The 23,725-nt window shown below is 48.3% G+C and overlaps 1 protein-coding gene across 7 annotated transcripts in view; it reads left to right on the top strand.

Moving 5' to 3' along the window:
* nlgn1 (neuroligin 1) overlaps nucleotides 1-23,725 on the top strand; it is a 232,129-nt gene that overhangs the window by 22,983 nt on the left and 185,421 nt on the right. For 6 of the 7 annotated variants that reach the window (XM_035416137.1, XM_035416136.1, XM_035416135.1 and 3 more), the window contains exon 1: nucleotides 12,371-12,837. The exons of the other annotated variant lie outside the window; for it this stretch is intronic. The gene's annotated coding sequence lies outside the window, so the exon portion shown is untranslated. Of the gene's footprint in view, nucleotides 1-12,370; nucleotides 12,838-23,725 lie in introns of those variants that run through there. 7 annotated transcript variants of the gene reach the window in all.

Raw genomic sequence — 23,725 nt, 5'->3', positions numbered from 1 at the left:
CTGCCAGGTGGCCAGGCAGTCTATGCAAATAGAGCCAACATGGCCGACCTGCAGCAGTCCGGAATTCCATTCCGTCTGGCTGCTGGCTTTTCCGTATGCATTATTTAGCAGCAGAGTCATTAAATGAAGACGGATTCCTCTCCAGGTTTAGCCTACTGGCATAATTTAGTCTGCCTCTCGACGCCCTGGCCGGTGTATGGGAAACACGCTTTACATTCACACCTGAGTTAAAAATATATAATAAAGAAGCACAGTCTTCTGCCAGATGAAAATAGTTGATTTGCTGAGGAAGGAAAGAAGGGGGGAAAGGAAAAAAATATATAAATATGGAAATTAAAACCCAACAATAACAGCGAGTTTGAATTTTAATGTGAGAGGTGCTTTGAGGGGGAATAGAAAAGGAATCTGTTAAGAAAAGCCGTGAGTAAGTGAGCTGGAACACACCCTCTGTGTTTATCGTGGCGTGTGCAGCAGAAGGGAAGTCTCGGCGAGACTCAGGCAGATTACTGTCTGCCTTTTTGAATTTCACCTCTTTTGGGGTGAGAAATGTGTCCCAGTTTTGAATTCTGATTTTGCGCTGTTGTGATGTTTACTGCGGGTTTCTCGGCTTTGGGTGTGGGGGGGACACTTGCGACTGGGAGGGACGTGTTTATTTAGAACACCGAAGCCGTCGAACAAACATGTATTTTTAATACATAATTAACATTAATTAACAAACCCCTGAACCATAAATTGCGTCCGCGTTGTTATAATAAATTGGATAAATATATACCGTTTTTAAGATGTTTTCTTTGGTTTGATCCAGATCCATTTTGAGCACTTAGGAGCGTTTGTAATGTAATATTTACTCGCTGCTCGCTGTCTTGCTGTCTCGGGGCACCATTCCAGAACATTCCTGGATTGGGTTCAGATCCGGTGACGGAGAAGGCCGTGATGTACAGATAACTCTAACGTCCCGCTCCCCAAACCAGCGTCCCCAAACCAGCGTCCCGCTCCCCAAACCAGCGTCCTGCTCCCCAAACCAGCGTCCCGCTCCGCAAACCAGCGTCCCGCTCCCCAAACCAGCGTCCCGCTCCCCAAACCAGCGTCCCGCTCCCCAAACCAGCTTCCCCAAACCAGCGTCCTGCTCCCCAAACCAGCGCCCCGCTCCCCAAACCAGCGTCCTGCTCCCCAAACCAGCGCCCCGCTCCCCAAACCAGCGTCCTGCTCCCAAAACCAGCGTCCTGCTCCCAAAACCAGCGTCTGACGGCTTGTGCTCTGTCGGATGGGAGGCCATTATCATCTTCCCTGCAGGAGAGGCACTCTGACGTGGGGTGAAGATGATCGCTCGCTCATTAAGTAATGGCTGCCATTGACCTTGCGGTGTGAGCGTGTGAGCTGAACCCAAACCGTGTCAGGGAAATGCGAGCCGCTCAGATCCAGCAGAAGCTTTGCTCTGCGTGAACACGCAGTGACTGTGAATACTGACATATAAACGGTCTGTTCATAAACTGACATATAAACATCAGAGCTGTTTAAATACTAGCACTGTGGGACAGTGAATTCAGCAGCACACCCGGCTGCACTGTCTGCTATCCTCCCCTCTGTTTACGTTTACATTACTTTAGATTTGTGGGGATTTTACTTTCTTGAGATATGTTTGTTTAGTTTTGTAGGGCTGCAGTGTCTACAGACCTGATTTCATTTGAACTGGGTAGAGTCCCTCTTGACTCAGCTTGGACTCCCTCCCCAGTTTTGAATGGTAGCAGTTTTAAAGAGAGAGAAAGAATATGTTTTCCTGTGAATCCTCCCTGCCCCAGAAACAGAGCACAGATTCTACAGATTAACCAGATAATCATTGGCTCCAGAGCTGTAGTACAGTACAGAATGACTGCAGTGCTGTTTCAGGTGACACACTTTAGTGGATTTGCAATGTTTCAGGAAGGGGAATGGAGGATTGACCCTTTACGGTGTGAGGTCACAAATGTGTGATCAGAATGTTCTGAACTGAACGTTCTAGTGTTGATGTCACAATCACTACTGCTAACCGAAGGCAGTGGAGTTCTAGAACACTGACTTAGGATTTTGAAGAAAAAAAAAACATTAAAAAAAAACCTGCTCTTCAAAGGGTTACCAGATACAGAGTGGAGTATCTGGTGAGTGTACAGAATCTGTGCCCAGGAGTGACCCTGTTCTGAAAGGCACTTATTTACAGCAGGGTTCTGGTACACCCTCTGCCCCATGAATGTTCCAGGAAAGTTCTGTGCCTTGCATCACCCAAGACCTTCACACTAAAAACCTTTTGAGAGAGAGATGGGGCATCAAGGGATAGACTGTGTAGACCCGTGCTTTCTCTTACTGGTGGTATGATTTCAGACTGCCCATTTGTTCAAAAGTGTCAATCAACCAAGGCTGGTCCAGCAGAAGGATTGCTCTGTGGTTTGCCTTGTTTGTCATCCTAATGAGTTCTACGCTGTGTGTATGGATCCTTTTTCTGTGCCAACAAAACCTCTGTTTGTGTAAAATGTGAGTGTGTTAACCTCAGAGAGCAGTTAGGCCCCTGAGAGATGCCATCCGCGTCTTCTATTCCCAGTAAGATATTTAAGTTAATGAAAATGTGCAAAATATTATTAAAAAATAGAAGCGTGGAAGCAGCCAAAACAATTCTCAGTGCGGCCCGTAAAAAATGCTAATTGCTGCTGCGTCTGTGATTACAACAGAGCGCTTCTGCGATGAATAGCCGCGCGCCGTCATACGAAGATTACAAATGAGCAGCGTTTCCACGCTTCCCATTCAGGATTCCTCACATTACCGCTTCCTGGGCACACAATGGGTGTAAAGAATGGGCGACTGAGCGCGGGGCGCAGGGCTAAGCAGCCGGCAATAAGCACAACCGCGCGCTGTCTGTGGGGCGGGGGCTTATGGGGTGGGCTTGGGTGGGAGAAGCGTGCGTGTGTGTGTGTGTGTGTGCGTTGTGTGTGCGTTGTGCGTGTGTGTGTGTGTGTGTGTGTGGTGTGTGTGTGTGTGTGTGTGTGTGTGGGCGTGTGTGTGTGCTTTGCGTGTGTGCGTGTGTGTGTGTGTGGTGTGTGTGTGTGTGTGTGTGTGGGCGTGTGTGTGTGCTTTGCGTGTGTGTGTGTGGTGTGTGCGTGCGTGTGTGTGTGCTTTGCGTGTGTGTGTGTGCGCGTGTGTGTGGTGTGTGTGTGTGTGTGTGTGCGTGTGTGTGTGTGGTGTGTGTGCGCGTGTGTGTGCGTGTGCGCGTGTGTGCGTTGTGCGTGTGTGTGCATGTGTGTGCGTGTGTGTGTGTGGTGTGTGTGTGTGTGTGTGTGTGTGTGTGGGCGTGTGTGTGTGCTTTGCGTGTGTGCGTGTGTGCATTCGCTCCAAGTGGCCGAATCCGGGCTGCGTTTTGTGAAGCTCACTTCCTGTTCTTGTTGAGAGACGTAGCTCACTTAGTGCCGGTGTGGTTGGCTCCAGCGTAGGTGTCCCAGCCACCTGTTTCAATGCAAGTCAGTGGTAACAAAACGGTCCAAATACGGAGTGAAAGATGTAGTCGCAGGAGGTGCGTCTCTTTGTCTCCCCGTGTGGCGTCTCAGTGACTCGTCTGTATTGTTTCTGCAGTCTGTGAGGCGCTCGCAGCTGTGAAGCACATTAAAGAGGGCTGGGAGGAGGAGCCTGGGTGTGTGGCCCAACTGTGAAAGAGCATGCTGCAGATAAGCCAACTGAAGGAAAAGGAAAACAGGATTATTGTGTGGTTATCTCTCCCCCCCCTTCCCCCCCTGGGTTTCTATCCACTCATAGTGAATCTTATTTTGAGTGCCCCCCCCCCCCACCCCCAAGTTTGATGTCCAGTGGTGGGTGTTCTTCGTTCACCATGCCAACCCTCCTCCTCCTCCTCACACGCAATAAAACAGAGAGCTGAATCAATACAGTCTGCATCAGGACCCGGCTGCGCAGAGTTGGGGCTCATTCAGGACCCGGCTGCGCAGAGTTGGGGCTCATATTAATTACTGCAGAATTAAACGGATTCAGTTCCCCGTTCATCGCTTTCAAATTCAATCAGGGACGGGGAAAATTCAGAGTTTTTTTTATTTTTTATTTTTTATTTTTTATCGAATGAAACCGCCTCGTTGACTGTCCAGAGAAGCACTCCAAATCCTCAGGTTATTACTCGTCTCGCTGGCAGAGTTTGCTTGCCATGTGATTCTCTTTTTTATGCCCCAACCCCGTCCCCCCCCCATCCGAAGACGTGGGCTTTGGGCACTTCTCTCTGTAGTGCTATCGAATGATGAATTAAAGATCTGGTACACAGCTCAGTAACCCTCACGGAAATGGCTGTTTTCACACACCAAGGATTTCTGTTCTTTTCAGCGAGAGTTACACGAAAGCTTTTACCTTATCTGCCCCCCTCCCCTCCCCTCCTCTGCAGTTTTGCTTTGTGCTTTCTGTCCCCCCTACTTCTGTGGAAAACTGCTAACTCGCCCCCTCTCTATTGATTTCTTCCCTCTCTGTGTTCACCTGACTTTTAGAATAGGGTAATTCTTTGAACCTTCTGCATTCTCGGAGTTTAAAGGCCACATGGTCTCCATGGCAACACCAGACAGCAGCCTTGGTCTTCATAAAAGTGTGATAATTCAGAACCCAACTTGCCGTCTTTGGAACCACAAAGTATCAAATGAACTGCCTGGAACATGGGGTCGTGCGACCCGATTGGATGTACAAAAAAAAAAAAAATGAACGTGATTGGCTGAATCTCGAGACCTGAATTCCTTCCTGGATTTCAGGGCCATCATTGCATTCACTGGCTCAGGGGAGAGGGCGTAGTGCGTAAACGCATTTCTGAAGTACATCTACCTGTAAACGAGAAGATTGTGTGTTACAGGAGCCGTCTAGCTCTGAGAAGGAAGCCAATGCCTCCTTGTCACAACTAATTTCATCAGTAAGAACAGAAAATCCAATAAAATACTTTTCTACTTCTTGTGGGTGTTTTGTGTCATTATGAGGGATAGAATATGTTTGGTATTTATCAGATTTCAGAACACAGACAAGAAGGTCTTTGGCTATTAGGCATATTTTTCTAGGCGAAATCCATTTAGGCATTTTTATGCTTTTAGGCCATTCTTTCTCAGTGATGGTCATTCCTCGCTGTAAACGGATTATGCTTCCCAGGGAAGATAATTCATCCCGAAGGACTGACAAATTCGACCAAGATTTTTCCAAAGAAGAGTGAGGTGGTGGGAAGGATTCTCAGATTTCACTTGGCCAGCACTTTTCGCTGTTTCTTTACCAGAAACTCAGTCAGAGATAGTTTTCTTAACATCCTTTTTTTTTTTTTTTTTTTTTTTTTTTTACATCAAAGACAGAGAGCTTGGCTTCCTAACCCAGCCCGAACAAACTGCTGTCCTGCCTGTTTTTGGAATACAAATGAGCTGAAGACCACTTAGCTCCACCCTGAAAAGACATGTAATGTGATTTCAATGTCAGTCGTTTTTTTTTTAGAGAGAGAGAGAGAAAGAGGGGGAGAGAGAGAGAGAGAGAGAGAGAGAAAGAAAGAAGAAGAGAGAGGGAGAAAGCGAGAGAGAGGGAAAAAGAGAGAAAGAAGAAGAGAGAGGGAGAGAGAGAGTGAGAGGGAGAGGGAGATAGTGAGAGAGCGAGAGGAAGAGAGAGTGAGAGCGAGAGGGCAGTGGAGGAAGTGAGAAAGAGATTGTACAGAATTCTGAAGCCCCATATCTGTCTGACCTTGTGCTGAATATAAAAAAAGAAAAATCGCAGCGACAGGAACGCGCTGCTCCTGAAACTTTCCACTCCTGAAACTCTCCGCTCCTGAAACTCTCCTCTCCTGAAACTCTCCGCTCCTGAAACTCTCCTCTCCTGAAACTCTCCTCTCCTGAAACTCTCCGCTCCTGAAACTCTCCTCTCCTGAAACTCTCCTCTCCTGAAACTCTCCTCTCCTGAAACTCTCCGCTCCTGAAACTCTCTGCTCCTGAAACTCTCCGCTCCTGAAACTCTCCGCTCCTGAAACGCTCCGCTCCTGAAACTCTCCACTCCTGAAACGCTCCGCTCCTGAAACTCTCCTCTCCTGAAACGCTCCGCTCCTGAAACGCTCCGCTCCTGAAACTCTCCTCTCCTGAAACGCTCCGCTCCTGAAACTCTCCTCTCCTGAAACGCTCCGCTCCTGAAACTCTCCTCTCCTGAAACTCTCTGCTCCTGAAACTCTCCTCTCCTGGAACTCTCCACTCCTGAAACTCTCCGCTCCTGAAACTCTCCTCTCCTGAAACTCTCCACTCCTGGAACTCTCCGCTCCTGAAACTCTCCTCTCCTGAAACTCTCCACTCCTGAAACTCTCCACTCCTGAAACTCTCCTCTCCTGAAACTCTCCGCTCCTGAAACTCTCCTCTCCTGAAACTCTCCTCTCCTGAAACTCTCCTCTCCTGAAACTCTCCGCTCCTGAAACTCTCTGCTCCTGAAACTCTCCGCTCCTGAAACTCTCCGCTCCTGAAACGCTCCGCTCCTGAAACTCTCCACTCCTGAAACGCTCCGCTCCTGAAACTCTCCTCTCCTGAAACGCTCCGCTCCTGAAACGCTCCGCTCCTGAAACTCTCCTCTCCTGAAACGCTCCGCTCCTGAAACTCTCCTCTCCTGAAACGCTCCGCTCCTGAAACTCTCCTCTCCTGAAACTCTCCGCTCCTGAAACTCTCCTCTCCTGAAACTCTCCGCTCCTGAAACTCTCCGCTCCTGAAACTCTCCGCTCCTGAAACTCTCCGCTCCTGAAACTCTCCGCTCCTGAAACTCTCCGCTCCTGAAACGCTCCGCTCCTGAAACGCTCCTCTTCTGAAACGCTCCACTCCTGGGACGTGTCCCTTTAGATTCCCTTCTGCTTCCTGCTCCAGCCGGAACACCAGCCGCACTCTTCCTTGGCGTTCCGGCTTCACGCCAGCGACGCGTCCGGCGTCAGCCCAGATTAAAACCCGAAGCAGCGCTGGGAACGAGCGTACGGCACAGTTCAGGGTCGGCGGGGGGTCGGGGGGGGGGGGTCGGGGGGGTAATAATATCGCCCCCCTTCCTCAGGGCTTACCCATTGAAAGCCAGGGTGGTGATGTTTTTGTTTTTAATGCGTTTGTTTAGTACCAGAGCTGACGGGATCTTCACACAGCAGTGAAAGCACAGTAATGGCGTCAGCGTTTGGCGTTAAAGATAAATGGCCTGGACTCACTGCTCTCACATACTGTTTAAAGAGGCCAATGGAATTAGCCCCTGGGGCCAGCAAATTGGTTTATTTACCAATCAGAGGCCAAGGACAAAAAACAGAAAACACCTGTTAATATTCCGCTATGATGCCCAACAGGCAGAGTTCGTGTCGACTGGCTGTTCTTGGACATGTGTGTTTAGGAGAATGGTTACCAATGGTTACCAACATGCAGGCTGTTTCCGTCGTCTGCAAAAAAAACTGTGGAGTAAAATGGCCACAAAACCACACACATGCTCTTCTCTTTCCCCCCGTATGCCCAGAGATACGCTCTCCAGAGTTGTTTTCACGGCACCGTTTAACTAAAAACATGTAAGTGACACGTCCAGTGCATGCTGGGATAGGCTCCAGCACCCCGTGCGACCCTGTCCAGGATAAGTGGGTATAGATAATGGATGGATGTAAGTGACACAGCTCTCCCCCAGTCCGTGATGTCATAACGACCTGCTTCAAGCGGGGTCACGTGATTGGTCAGATTGGTCAGACGGCTCTGGTCGGATGACGGCGGTGCGTTTGTAGCAGTCCCCGGCTGTCAGTCGGTTTTGCCGGTCAGCTGGCGCGGTCGCTGTTGTTGGCCCCGTGGCGATGACATAAACAGGATTTAGAGACTGGTCCATACGTGCCTGGCAGCCCAGGCCCCCGCGTGGAGAACGGCCTGCCCCCCCCGCCCCCGCATGGAGAAGCGCGGGGAGTCTGAGCGGCGAGCCCCCCCCCCCCCCGCTGGACCTCACCTGTAACACACACCTGCAGTGCGCTGGGACCTGCAGTGACCTCTGCTGGAAAAGACCAGCGCTGAGCTGGACCTGCGATGGGCTCTCTGGCTCAGCTTCCTGTGTGCAGACAGATTCAGAATCCGCAAACATCCATTTAGAGGAGGCCTAAGGCTCACTTGCTATTGAGGTCAAATACATTCGGTCACTTAAGTGCTTACAAAGAGGACTTAAAGCACTTAAAGCATCAACACACACACACACACACGCGCACACACACACACGTGCGCACACAGTAGTCCGAGTTGGGAACTGATGTTGGCATTCTACTTATCTGATTTTATTTTGCAGTTGCTGGGCACAGTCAATAGAGATTGCTGTGGTTTGGCTTTTGAGGTTAGAGTCTACAGGAAGCGTATTGTTTCTTCTTTTATATTTCTTCATTACAGTTTGATCATATCAGATGATTGCTCTCTCTCCCTCTTTCTCTTTGAACAATATATCTAACAGCCTCTCCTGACATCTGATCCAGATTTGATGCCGCTCTTTCCCGGTCGTTAATCTTCGGTTATTATGACCGAGCGCCGCGGTGAAGCGGACAGATGAACTCATTCTATGAAGCCCATCTGGAGAATTAGCTAAATGGGGAGTGGGTGGCGGCGATTTGACGCTACAAATCCCGTTCTGTATTTCTACAAAGCCCTGGCCTGGTCCAGTGTGTCCCTGTTATTCCTGCGCTTTAGAGCCCATCAGAGTGCTTATTGTGCTCTGTTCTTACACTCAAAGTGATTCTTTCCGGCCCAAGGTTCGGTCTGCTGCTGACTCTTAAACCGACGCGCTGCTTTGTGTCTTAAAGCAGCACGGCCGCGTTTATCCCCGGTGCTTTTTTTCTTTGTGTACGGCGTGCCGAATTTGTCTGAACGAGTGTTTTGTAATTTTCGAGCGTTTTAATAAGCTGCTCGGTCGCATGCGTTGTGTTAAACGTGGCGCATCCTTCCCCCCCCCCCCCCCGTTAGCGTTCCCCCCTGTTAGCGCTGCTTTATTCAGCGCTGCCGCGGCCGCCTGCGCTCCCGCGCGCGGGTATTCAGCAGCCCTCGCCGTGATTTATCACCGCTCAGAACGCCCGCACAAAAGCCGAGGACTCGCCGTGAGGCAAATAAATAAATAAATAAATAAATGAGCGTCGCGGCTCCGGGCGGAGAGGGGCCCTTTGTCGCCGGCGCCCGCCGCCGTCCTGGTGTTCTGTCTGAAGGTGAAGAGTCTTCCTCAGCCTCGCCGTGTCTGTTGACAGCGGCGACGCGTCGCACGCGCGGGACAGCGTCGCGCTCCAGCGGCGAGGGGGGGACCTTCTCACCCGCGGCCCGGCGGAAACGCGGAGGGGGCGGATCTGTCACTGTCTTTTTTGGAGTCTGGAGCTGGAGAATAAATTTGACCCCTGACTGGTCTGCCGAGCATGTACGACAAACATGGCAGCCGCGGGGCTGGGCTGGGGCGGGGGCGGGGGTTTCTGTTTTGTTGCTGCTTTACACGGGGTGGTGAGTTTGGGGGGGGGTGAGGGGGGTGGGGGGGGGGGGTCGCTGGCCCCGGTGATGAAACAGGTGAGCGCACCTCACTCCCTGCCCTCCCTGGCTAGTGTTCCTGTTCCAGCAGGTAGGCGTGGGAAACGGAGGGGCTGGCGGCTGACTGGCGGTGTGTCGTGTGAGGGGGGGATACGGTTTGTCGCAGTGTGGGGCGCGGTTGGGTACGGTGCATCGTGTAGGGGGGGCTTGCGGTGGTGGGGTGGGGGGGGTGCTGATTATTTAGTTAGAGGTAAGGGATGGCTGTTTCGGTGGAATGTGGAGGGGTGGAGTTAACCTCAGCGGTAGAGCTGTGGGCAGGCCAGCAGGGGGCGCTGGTCATTAGAGCGCCATTTGCCCGGCAGGAGGGCCGCATCTCCACGCGGGATTACTCTCTCCTGCTCTGAATGGGGGCCTCTGCACGCGATTACTCTCTCCTGCTCTGAATGGGGTCCTCTGCACGCGATTACTCTCTCCTGCTCTGAATGGGGTCCTCTGCATGCGATTACTCTCTCCTGCTCTGAATGGGGGCCTCTGCACGCGATTACTCTCTCCTGCTCTGAATGGGGGCCTCTGCACGCGATTACTCTCTCCTGCTCTGAATGGGGGCCTCTGCACGCGATTACTCTCTCCTGCTCTGAATGGGGGCCTCTGCACGCGATTACTCTCTCCTGCTCTGAATGGGGGCCTCTGCATGCGATTACTCTCTCCTGCTCTGAATGGGGGCCTCTGCATGCGATTACTCTCTCCTGCTCTGAATGGGGGCCTCTGCACGCGATTACTCTCTCCTGCTCTGAATGGGGGCCTCTGCATGCGATTACTCTCTCCTGCTCTGAATGGGGGCCTCTGCATGCGATTACTCTCTCCTGCTCTGAATGGGGGCCTCTGCACGCGATTACTCTCTCCTGCTCTGGATGGGGGCCTCTGCATGCGATTACTCTCTCCTGCTCTGGATGGGGGCCTCTGCACGCGCTCCCTGTCGACGCTGGAGAGTGTCGGGGTGAGATTACTCCATTAGCGATCAGCAGCCGTGCTAATGCAGCCGCTGCTCTGGAGCGGCTCCTCCGCTGCTCTGCAGCTGGTTCCGAGCGGCCCGACCCCCGCCGGGGTCCCGTTGAGAGTGCGCTGGGTGCACGGCCCCACAGGAGAGGCGTAACTGACACCGTCCGCGGTTCCTGACGGAGATCAGAACCTGCCGTAGCAGCTGAGCGCAGAGGATCCGTCTGTAAACCAGCGGGAATGTGCAGCTTTTCAGAGCTGGTGGGCGGGATGACTCAGTCCAGGGGGTCAGGACGGTGTCACTCTGCTGATGCCATTAATGAGAGAAGCACATTAAACTGTAAAGGTGCATTAAAGCTGTCCCCCCCCCTCACCCCCTTCCTATTGTATGTAATAGAAATGAAGCGCAGCCGAGGTAGACGCATGAGATTTTCATAAAATGACGCGGGGCAGGGTGGCATGGAGCAGGGACATCCCATAATGCCTGGGGGTGTGCAGACGGGCCCTCGCTCTCCGCCGTGGAAACGGGCTGCTATTCCGAGCCGTGCCTCGAACGGAGTGACGGGTTCGAGTCGCTGCTCGTGTGCAGCCATTTGGATGAAGCCCAAAGCAGGTGGGAGTGCGGCGGAAGGGGGGAGGGTGTGAAGAACGCACGAGGAAGAGTAGACAGGATGGAGGGAATCCTCCCGTTTTAATGTGAAGCTCTTAAAGACTGCCACTGTGCGTCAGCCACAGATACGCAGAAGCTACAGCAACGCTGTGCCACACTCCCTTGGGTTAGAAGACAATCCCTGACAAGTTCCATCCATCCATCCATTATCTATACCCGCTTCTTCCTGGTCAATCCTTGACAGGTGCATTGTGGGAAATGAATGTAGCATGTTAGATCTGGTGGAGGTCATGAAACGCGTTCTGTCGTGCTCTGAATATATTATTGGCACTGCTGGTTGGCACTGCTTGAAAAGTAAACATCCATAAAAGAGAAGTCAAGATTACTAGCTGTATTTTCTGTCTGTGTTTGGTTTAACCTTGTGAGTTTCAATTTTTTTTGTTGTACTTCCTGCCTATTACTTTTGTCAGAATACTGCTGATGCATAAAAATCTATTAGATATGGCCATTCCACCGATGGGGGGAGAAAAAGAAGGAATAATTTCTTGTTAAATTTATCTGACAGAATGATTTGACCTTTTGACGGCTTAATTTTCTGGAGCAATTACTTGTAGATTAGGTCCAAGTCGCAGCGTTGGCGTGTGCGTGTTTGGCTGGGTAAGACTTTGTTCAAGAAAAGGCCTCAATTACTTCTGCAGACCCCATAGCTTCATCGCGTAAAGCTGCCGTGGAAAGATTTCGCTTTTTTATTTGCTTTCTTTAGCCCCGCTAATAGGATTGCGGTCCTCTTGTGTTTTCTAAACTTCTTTTAATGGCTTCCCTTCCCATAAATATCTATGGAAGCGCTGCTCTAGGACTCTAAAGTGAATTCCTGGGGCAGATGCACCAGTCTGTGAAATGGAATGTTGTGCCAAATTCGGCTCTTCTGGATCTGATTCAACCCCTCTTCCTGTTGAGGGCTTGCCACGAGATTTTTAGAAATAGGACTTTAATGGTATTTTTTTTAACGTCATAGGCCAACCATACTTTATCAAAATACTGCGAACCAAGTTTTTTACAGTCCTGTCGTGATGTGCCTGATTAATTAAATAACATCTAAATCAATAACAGTATGTACGATGTCGGTAAAACGAAATTGTTTAAGAGGAAGTGAGTTTTTTTGAAATATGAGGCATAAAAATCCCTTGTCTCTTTAAAAAATTTGGAGCTGTTTAGTTGCAGTTCTTTGGAAGGACGCTAGGAGTAGCTTTGCTCCATTTTTTGATCTGCTCTCCACAGTTCATCCTCTCTGTATTAGGGACAAGGGGAGATCTCGGCATTTTACCAAGCAATGCACCCAGAATCGTGAAGAGCGGATGAAAAAAAATCCCCGGGTCCTTTACGTTGCAATGAATTGGGATATTGGAGGGACATCTGCGAGAGGCTGATTCCGGGCCAGTTCCATATGAAGACGAATAAATTGGATTAACGTTGCTCTCTTATTTAATTACATTTACGGGAATTCAAATCGTTATTCTATTTTTCCCCATTTGCAAGATTGCTGGACCGAATTATGATGAACTATGAGAAGACGAGTCCATAACCTTTAACCAAGAAGTCCTTTATTTTCATCTGCATTAATTCGTGTATTTGGGATTTTTGATGTGATTATACGACAAGAAATGTTCACTTTTGAAATAACGGAGCCTGGCACAGAAGAGATTTGTCTAAGGTGACAACTTGTGTTGGAAATCACGCTTGACGGTAAATATTTTTAAAATAATAATCAGTAACCAAAGTTTCTTATTCTTCGTTTAGAATCCATTGACTTATTCTGGTTTGGCTTCATTTAGATAGGTCCCTAGGCTACGGAGCACACTATAGCGTTCCAGCAGGATTTCGTATGGTAAATGGAATGATTAATGATAACGCACTTGTGTTTTTATGCATTTGTAATATCGCCATATCCAATGCAGATCAATGGAAAACCAATGCAAATCAATCTTATTGACAGGCGAGAACGCAGTGTTACTTCAGTGGTCGAAAAAGAGAAGCGAGCACCAGAACACCAGAAAAAAAAAATATATGTAGGCTGTATCAACTTAATTGTGGCGCAGGGACGATCGGTCCAGTGTGTCCGTGCCTATAACTAAAACGTCATGAGTTATCTGCACATTCAGCTTCCGTCGGGATTATATTTGTGTGCATACCATTAGCAGATTCGATGGAAGTGCACTACTTCAGACGTGCTTTAACTATTTCCGAAAAGACGTTCTCTTGGTATGCGGGTGAATTTGATATGTAAATGTGGCGTTTAGAAATAATGGTTGGTTCTGTGCTATTGCCAATAGCTGAAACGTGGAAGCTCAAATCCCCGCTTATTCAATACCACCTGCAGCCCATTTAAGAGCCCTAACCCCGGCAATATAATGCGATGAAGATCAGGAACTCATTCCTCTGGAAATTGTAAGAGAACATCATCTTCATCCTGTGAAGGAAAATCCATTTTCAGCACCCATAATTAAAATTAATCAGGCAAATTACTTGATATTAATTGACTTATAATTACGGTTAGGAGCTAAGAACAAGGCTTTTCGTTAAAAATATTTTTTTTTAAAGGTGCACAGTCTCTTTGAAGGTGATTAAACTTAACAGAACTAAGAATTGTATGGAATTAACCCGTTTGGTCAGAAAGGTTATCAGGGACACGTCTCCTTTGTAAGGTTACATCAAATATATATTTTTTCATAAATTAAAATCTGGGTCCCAAAAATCTATTGATGCACACAGTTCTCATATGTGAGGGGAACGAGGATGAAGTCGTTACTGTTTGCTATGGATACTTCTGGCGTAAGCAGTCACTAATATATCCAATTGCTTACAGTATATTTTTATTTACATATGATATTCGGTAAGATAATTTGCCGTTGTAGCCTAGCAGGTGTCCAAGTCGGCTCTGTCTTCTCTTTTGGCTGCTGTTTGCCTACGTGCCCCAATGAACAGAAAGCGTATTGCTAATTAGCATTTTACAGACGTGACCGGTCCATACGCCTTCGACAGTGCACAGTGGCATATTGTTATGTGTGACATTACAGAAGAGAAACCTCACGTTTTAAATTGGGCTTATCGAGGCGTTTAACAGAATAAAGGAAATAATCTTGGAGTACAGCGCTGCAGGGTGGTCCTCATTTGAATGTCCTTATTTGGTTTTTATAACAAACTCGATCGTTGATAAATTGCTATTAATCTTTCATCTCGATACACGATAATACAGTTCTTTAAAAAGAATTTCAGATTTTAGGGAGAGATTTATTTCAGAATCTTCCTTAAAAAATTCTGTCTTTGGTGTTCATCAATGCTACAGAGCAACACACTGGAAATAATCAGTTAATAGAAATTACTTTAATCACGACTGTGATATCTAGAGTAGTTTAGTCGACCATTTGAAGAGAGGAAGAGGATTTGTACGGTTTTCTTTGAAAGACTGACAGAAGGCAGCGTTTAGCCACCCGAGGTCCTGCCTAGTCCTTAAAACTACCCAGTACGTACAGGGGAGGGAGCTAGTTCATAAATAATGGAGCGTTGACTCAGCTGTTAAATTGTTTCAGGGTTGTTGTTTTTTAATTACTGTGCCTGATTAGTGTCCCCAAACTAAGCGAAACGGTGGAATATAAATAACTTTGTTAAAGTGTGTAATACTTATATTATTTCATTTTAATAATAGCTACGTAGGACTAAGCAAACGTTTTTTTTCTATAATGGCAATGTTTCGTCTTGTAGTGGGCAACGCAAGAAGACTAATACAGGTGCTTGTCCACTGGTGAGGTGAAAACTGGAAACTGCTTTTGTTCTGCTGCTACAGATCATCGCTGGGACTCCATGCTCACTTGTAGAAGACATTATTTAACCCCTTTTTCAAAGAATACTTGTCAACAGATTATTATGACGGATGTCATCCTCATTGACGCCTCTGCTTGTTCACGCTGAACTTCTAAGTGGTTCTCGAACTACCTACTGAACTCCCCCTCAAGGTAAACGAATGCGTGAGTTTGTTACTTGCCAACGGTTAGCGGATGTGATGTATTGAATTAATATGCGTACTGTATGTAACATACAGTAGATGTGTTTGGTTTTCTACGCGCCTCAATGGGCCGTGTGTCCACATGTTCAACCTGGGGAAACCGACTGCGCTTCTTTGCTTCTGTTTGAACCGAAACGAATCCTTCGCCGAGATGGGGTTGGACTTGGAGCTTTGGCACTTATCGCTGAATCGGTCCGTTATCAGTATAATAGTTTTAGTTAGTCATGTTGTGTCATCGCACCACGACAAAAAAATATATAGTGGCGTTGGGAATTTTTCTCTGAGGAACTACAGACACATTGCTGGTCTTGAAGCTGAATTGAATTTGGAGCCATTTTTATGAAGGGGTTGAGTGGATCTGAAGACGTTCGCCCGTGGATTCTGTAGCCTTTCCGGCACCAATTCATTACTTTTGAATAGTCTTCCGCGTCTTGCCTTTCACAGCGAGAGAATGCCGAACAAAATTACATGCCCTTTGAAATATTGCACATTTCGCACTGCGTGCCCCATTATATGTTCTTTTACAGTTCTGTGGTGTGTCCCCAAGTCATATCTGAAATGGCCAGGGAATGGGGGCTCGATTATGAAGCTTATTTTGAGAAACCCAAAGAAGTGCCTGTTTTCCACCTATGGTGTTTTGAATATAGTTATTTAATGAACCAAAAAACAAAACAAAAAACATCAAAACACACAGGCTTATGAAGTGTAAGCCTGGGCACGAATGCAGATTGGATATTGGGTGGTGCTGTTAGTGCCTCCCCTCCCAGAAATGTGAAGAATATATCATGTCTCCTGGCTTCCCCCAGTGCTGAAATGAGATCTACTTCCTTGCTGCTGGGTTTCTAATGTGAAACAAATAAAGGCCATAATGCAATAGATTGTGATAAAAACCCCATATTATGTGTGCTCGGTAAATAAAGATGCAAATACCGGCAATTAATTATACCTGGCAACTCCCCGTGGTCAGCTGTGGTGTCCTTATAGTTATTTATAGAGTAATGACTTTGTGTTGTTTCAGCGTTGGATAAAAGCTCTGTGGCGATCCCCTGGGTGTGGACCTGGTCCCCAGAACCGTTTCCCGTACCGTGGAGGTGGGCAATGAGGGCCGTCCCTGTTTCTGTCCTAATGACTCAATTAGCCCTTACCTTTGCGCCATCTCACAGTTCAGCTACAATTATTGATAAGCATGTAAATGACTGTTCTTGTGTCCCTATATGAAGCATTTTGCTGTGATCTAATCTACGAGTGAGCCAGTGTTGGTGTGTACAGCCAGTTAGCTCATTTAGCCAGGGCAATTGTTGGAAACAAAAACCTGCACACACACCGGTCCCCTAGGACTGGAATTGCCCCCCTGCCCTTTGTTGTTTGAACTATGGCCGCCGTGGCTTTGAGGGGAAACTCCAGTTATCACTGTGCTGGCGTTATTGATTAGCCTTTTGTTTACAGGATCACCTGGTCAGACTGCACACTTTGTTGCAAACGTTGTCTTTCAGATCAGGCCTAACCTCCGGGCCAGTGTGGTTGAAGAGCTCTACAAGACAGGACTTAGTGAGAGAGGGAGAGGCTGAGGGAAGGAGAGAGGGAGAGAGACAGAGCGAGAGAGAGAGAATGAGGGAGAGAGAGACAGAGACACACATGGAGAGAGCGAGAGAGAGACAGAGAGAGAGAGAGAATGAGGGAGAGAGAGACAGAGACACACATGGAGAGAGCGAGAGAGAGAGAATACTCTTAACCTGAAACAGCTTTTGTCGTCTCTTAAGGAGAGCAGGAGTTCATCGGTCGAGTGTTTTTTAAGCAGCGGCAGTTCTTCAACCAGGCTTGGCCTGGAGGCTCCTCCCACCGCTGGCTCTGTCATTAGAGACTACAGCGGCAAGGCAAGCCACAGCAATGAGTGCTGGGACAGGAAGTGACAAACAGGAAGTGACAAACAAGCTCACTGTCTTAATGGGCTAGTGTTCCTGCTGCCGTTGATGGTCATAGCTCCTCTTCCTGGTATTGAAAGCAGGAACTTGGAGCTCATTCCAATCGCTTATTTTATCTGTCCCCATCTCCTCTGTCCCCACCTGATCTGGAAATTGATCGAGGTCCGGCATCTTTGAGGACGTTCCACCCCGTTAAATGCTCCTTGAGGGAGCTGACAGTGAGGAGCTTAGGGTGTTCCTGAAGGACGCTTGAGCAAGGAAACACAAGTGCATCCTTTGTGGTAGTATTTTTTTTTTTTTGGAATGTGTGATTTATAAATGATCAAACCGTGGATCCACCTCTCCCCATCTGCCATGTCTGTAACTGACGCTTGAAAGAGCAAGGATGCTCCCTTCGCCTAGTACACGTTTCCTTGATTCCGCCGTCCTCTTGTCCTTTTCTTGCGTCCTCCGTTGGGTGGAGCTAAGGAGTAAGGAAAGGACGCGAGGAGGTTAAATAAGCGATTGGAATGACCTGCTGCTGTCGATATCACAGTTCCTCTTCCTGGTATTGAATGCAGGGCAGTTATCCCAGCCATCAATTTTTAATATCTAAGGCTAACCAATATATTCATAAAATTCAGAGACACAGCGACTCAAACCGTAAAACACTTCTGGGGATCGGCCATGTTGAGACTCTGGACGATGTGATGGAGGACAATGCTGCGTAACTCGCTCTAACAGTGGTCTCTGCGGAGGTCCAAACCGGCACATCTCAGACATGCCTGCCGCTGCCAGAGTCAGCGCTGCTCCCAGATGGAATGTCAAGAGTGTTATGAGACCTCTAAAGATCTGAACCTTTACTGTCAGGGTTCCTTCAGGCCTACTAGCCGAGTGCCAATCAGAGATCTGGATCTGACTGTCACGGTTCCTACAGGCCCACTAGCCGAGTGCTGATCAGAGATCTGAATCTGACTGTCAGGGTTCCTACAGGCCCACTAGCCGAGTGCCGATCAGAGATCTGGATCTGACTGTCACGGTTCCTACAGGCCTACTAGCCGAGTGCCAGTCAGAGATTTGAATCTGTCAGGGTTCCTGCAGGCCTACTAGCCGAGTGCCAGTCAGAGATTAGAATCTGACTGTCAGGGTTCCTGCAGGCCTACTAGCCGAGTGCTGATCAGAGTCCCCGTGGCTCTGAAAGTGTATTAAGGTGCTGACACTCACACAAACAGTCTCTTCTATGTGTTTCTTTTTCTATCTGTTCTGTCATTCTTTACTGATTGTGGTTTGGTGGGCTGGCTGTGTGTGTGTGTGTGTGCATGCGTGCATGCGTGCGTGCGTGCGTGCGTGTGTGTGTGTAAGGTTAGATGAGAAAGAAGACAGTGAGCCCCAAATCATCTCCCTCTCATTTGTACAGCATTTACTCTTTCAAATTCCTGAAATGAAGATGTGTGTATCCAGTGTGTTCAAAACCACAGACATAGACCTGGTTAAAATATTTTATATGCAATACTTCAGACACCTTGAGGCACCAGTAAAATTTCTGGCAGTTTTAAAGGAAACCTAATTCCTGAAATGAAGATGTGTGTATCCAGTGTGTTCAAAACCACAGACATAGACCTGGTTAAAATATTTTATATGCAATACTTCAGACACCTTGAGGCACCAGTAAAATTTCTGGCAGTTTTAAAGGAAACCTATTTTCACCAAGATTAAGAACAGAATTCTTATTTCACTGTGAGTTTGACTGCATTTTCCTCTGAAAATCTTCAGGGATCTGCAGCAGCGTTTTTGGAGGGAGGAGGTAGGGAAAGCAGGTAAAGTGATTCTGATTCCCACCTGCCCCAGGTGCGCCGGGCTGTGTGTAATCGGCGCAGGTAACAAGCCGTGTTAACCCTTTCCCGTCCTCCTCAGTCCTGATCCCATGGGACAGGTGTGCAGGTTAGTGTCTGAGCGCGTAACTAACCCGCTGCTCACAGCTTTAATGGAAGCCCTTTTGGGCCTCCTGGCTCCAGCACTGGGGAGCGCCGGCTCCCTTTGCATTAGTGAAAATGTGGAATCTAATAGCGGCTTCCAGAATGTGTGATAATGACTTCCCCTCACCCTCCCTCCCCATAAAACCCTCTCTTACTGCCCTGCAGAGACGACAGGAAGTAGCGCTGTCCTGTCTTAATGCCCTGCAGAGAGACGACAGGAAGTAGCGCTGTCCTGTCTTAATGCCCTGCAGAGAGACGACAGGAAGTAGCGCTGTCCTGTCTTAATGCCCTGCAGAGAGATGACAGGAAGTAGCGCTGTCCTGTCTTACTGCCCTGCAGAGAGACGACAGGAAGTAGCGCTGTCCTGTCTTAATGCCCTGCAGAGAGACGACAGGAAGTAGTGCTGTCCTGTCTTACTGCCCTGCAGAGAGACGACAGGAAGTAGCGCTGTCCTGTCTTAATGCCCTGCAGAGAGACGACAGGAAGTAGCGCTGTCCTGACTTAATGCCCTGCAGAGAGACGACAGGAAGTAGTGCTGTCCTGTCTTACTGCCCTGCAGAGAGACGACAGGAAGTAGTGCTGTCCTGTCTTAATGCCCTGCAGAGAGACGACAGGAAGTAGTGCTGTCCTGTCTTAATGCCCTGCAGAGAAGACAGGAAGTAGTGCTGTCCTGTCTTAATGCCCTGCAGAGAGAGTGACAGCAAGTGCACTAGTAACATTTTCATGTGTCTTCCTCTGGGATCAAATCTACATGTATGCAGCTTTTTAACATGTATGTGTCTCTTTTTTTACTCCCGTAATGAAAAAATCAATCAATCAAAATGCTGTCCTCTCCAAGGGCCTGTGCAGATCAGCGAGAAGCAGGCTCTGTTTGGAGCTAATGCATTTTAATGATGACCTGGCAGTCAATTGGGTTTTGAGGCAAACACACATGCAAGCATGCATACACACGCTCACACACATACACACGCACACACACACATGCACACACAAACACGCGCACGCACATGTGCACACACACATAAACACACACACACCTACACATAAAAACATGTGCACGCAAATGCGCACACACACACACACTCTCTCTCTCTCTCTCTCACACACACACACACACACACAAAAGCAAGTGGCTGGGAGAAGGATGCAGGAAAATTCTTTCCCAACAGCATAAATGGGCGAGGTGAAGAGGAGCCCTTCTCACAGTGGACACCCTGGGGAGCCCATCCCCCCATCCGAGGGCACGGCTTTGAAAGCAATCGCTGTTGTTATTATTCTTCTTTTTGTACTGGTATTGGTAGAGACTGGAAGATATCCATTCCAGGGATTGCATTGTGACAGGTGCTATGTGAATTAGTAAATTGGCGTGTTGAGTGTGCTCATAAGGCGGGTGGAGAGGGGAGACTGGAGAGTGGCTGATGTGAGGCGGCAGTGGGACTGAAATATTCTCCTGTGAGGAGTCGTTCTGAGGCTTGTCAGATGTCCCGGTCCTTCGCATGACGGGCCGGACTGCAGGCGTGTGCTTTCGCTGAGCGCACGACAGCGTGGGACCCGCTCACCAAGCCAGTCTGATCATGCCTGCGCCCCCCGCCCCCTACCCCCAGGATACCAACGCATTGTTCACCGAAATCCAGAAAGCCCTCCTCAAAGCTATCCAATTGGGTATTAGACATTAGAGTTCAGACATATTTTGCCTATTTTTCCCCCTCCATTTTGAGCACTTTTAAATCCAGGTAGGCAGCAGAGTTACTCATAGGAAACAGTCAGTTAACACTGTGATTTAAAAATTGGCAGTTAGGGATGAGAAGACATTTTCAGTGGTTGTCATTTTACATTTTTAAAAAATTCCACCCATTTAAACATGATGTGTGTGATGTGGCGAGTGAGACTGAGAGTGACTTAAAACCAAAATGATAAAAGATGTAGAACACCCCCCCCCCCCCCCCCCCCCCCGGGACACATCTCAGTTAAATCTTTCCAGTGAAGACCTCAGAACCCAACTGACAGGTCTAGCTATCGGCTGCTGTTACAATGTGTATTTTCTTTTCACAAGAAGTGATGTTTAATTTTTCACAAGCTTTGTGAGAAAGAGGGGGAGAGACAGAGAAAGAGAGAGGGGGAGAGGCAGAGAGAGAGAGGGAGAGGGAGAGCAAGATGGAGAGAGAGAGGGAGAAAGCGAGGGGGGAGAGAGAGAGCGAGGGAGAAAGGGAATGGGAGAGGGAGAAAGACAGAAAGAGGGAGAGAGAGAAAGGGAGAGAGAAAGACAGAAAGAGGGAGAGAGAGAAAGGGAGAGAGAAAGACAGAAAGAGGGAGAGAGACAGAAAGAGGGAGAGAGAGAGAGAGAGGGAGAGAGAAAGAGGGAGAGAGAGAGGGAGAGGGATAGAGAGAGAGGGAGAGAGAGAGAGAGAGAGAGGGAGAAAGAGAGAGAGGGAGAGAGGGAGAGAGAAAGAGGAAAAGCCTTCATTTGCAGTGATGCTCAGCAGTCGAGCCCCCACCCCCCAGGTCTCAGAGGCGATCTGATTCCCACTGGAGCAGATCCTGCAAGCTAAGCACACAGTCTGAAATAGTCATAAGCCCCCGCACTATAAATTTCCCAAAAGCCTTATTGGAGGTGAAATGAGTTCATTAAGGTCAGCAAGATCTTGCATCCAAGTAAACTATATAGTGATGGAATGTTTAGTCTGTTGACTGACTGCGATCGTAAGTCTCTGCTGTGCTTCTGTGTTCCCGGGTCTTTGACAGCTTCGGCTGAAATAATAGGCCATTTGTTTTCGGGAATGTGCCTTTATGCAATCAGTGACCCCTCCCGTCCCCGTGGCGGCTGAGGGAAGGTGCTGAACCTTATTAAAAGTTCTGGGGACCGCCGCCGTCCGCTCGGGGGGGCGCATGCGCCCGTGCCCGTGCCCCTCCGCCGCGGTTCTGCCGTCGCCGGGGGGGGGGGCCGTAAATAACCACCCAAAACCCTAAATTTCACCGGAGGAATTCGGGGGCCTTGGGGCGCTTTATGAATGGACACAGCCAGCTATTCATAGCAGAGTTTGCCAAGTTCAAGTTCTGACCCCTTTGATCGTAATTGCGCCATAAAATCTCAATCTGCAGTGGCAGAGGTTTTTTTTTAATTTAAATTCCTTGAACTGGAAAAAAGATTTTTAAAAAAAGACCATTTGGGGACTGAGTCCAGTCCTGATTTGGCCTTAATTTCAGGTAATGCACCCCAGAATGCACTGCTTTCTTTGGCTGCTTTTTCATCGTCTTGCTTTTAGGACACAATATGTTACTGTAGCACTTTATTATTGTTGTACAGTGTTGTCTTTACTGAACCAGGTAACTCAAGTCCCACACAATCTCAAAACCCATCATTGTACACTGCCGGTTTTCAAATACTGCACCTGTTCACGATATTGCGCAAGATCCCTTGATTACATTCGCCCGGCGTCTTCGGTTCAGCTGTTTGTTGAGAAGCCTGATTGGGGTCAAACGGCACTTTCGTCTGTTGGGTCGAAATGGGCGGACCCGTTGTCTGTGAGAATCATTTCATATCGATAAAGATAAAAAAAATCGTTTCTCCTTAAATTATTTAAAACACAGTCTGTTCTCGAGAGCTCTTCTGGAATATCCCGCTACCAAAATGGCCACATCCATACTTTCAACACATTTCTTGAACTGGCAATATTACATTTAAGCCAGGGAGCGATATACTATTTATTTGTGGCTGTCGGGATTCTTTGATGCGTGCGCAGCTGAACCACGGAGCAGAATACCCAGGGCGCGTTACCAAGGCGCCCACGTGGGGAAGCACGCGGCGGGAGCCCGGCACAGGAGCCGCGGTTTCCTAGAAAAACAAACAAACGCGAAGGATGGGGGCGAAACGCGATGTTTTCCTGGAATGGGAGACGAGCTACTTCACTATGCAAAAAAAGAAAAAGAAAAAAAAAGAATAAGAAAAACTGCCAGACCGATTTCATACCCAAATTTAAACTCTGCACCCCTTTAAGCTTATTAAGGGATTTTCAGAGGGATATTAAATGCACGCGCCGTCCATGTGTGAAAATTGTTCTGCACACCTGGAGGAGTTTAATCGCGCGGAATATATTAGTGAACGGTTTGTTCCCCTCGCGTCTCTAAAATCAAGGTAGCAATGACTTGTAGTGTACTCAGACAAACCAAAATAATGTAAGTTGCACGGAAACAGGTGAATCGTTCTTTTTTTTTTTAACCATTTATTTAAATTTATTTTGTTTACTCTCATACCAATGAAAAGACCAACAGTGTGTTAACATGTTATTAGCTCTACGGCGTAACGAGTATTTCTGCTTCCCTCTTACCGCGATATTTACTTTTACTTCCACTGCGCCTGTTTGTTCTCTTCGGAAGAGGCAGCCCGCCTCTCAGCGTGCGCCGGACGGATTTGCGATCTTTGCTGGGATTAGCGGCGCGCGATCACAGGCTCTCTCTGCCCGGCGCATCGATCTCATTCAGCGCGTGCAAATCTGTGACGTCATCGGTTGGTGCAGCGCGTGGGTCAGCCTGTTTGAACTGCGGAAGACCAGTCGAGGTGCTTGGGCTTGGGAACGGGACGTACACGCGCTTCGACTCATTTTCAGAAGATGACGAAGTATTGTTGCGTGTGTGCAGTTTTTCTTCCTTGTGTTGTAAAAAAAAAAACCTCAGGGTAGTTTTATAGCCTCATTAAC

The sequence above is a fragment of the Anguilla anguilla genome, chromosome 4 (assembly GCF_013347855.1).
Source record: "Anguilla anguilla isolate fAngAng1 chromosome 4, fAngAng1.pri, whole genome shotgun sequence".
Lineage (NCBI taxonomy): Eukaryota > Metazoa > Chordata > Actinopteri > Anguilliformes > Anguillidae > Anguilla > Anguilla anguilla.
The sequence above is the reverse complement of the archived record's forward strand: the minus strand, read 5'-3'. Positions and strand labels throughout refer to the sequence as shown.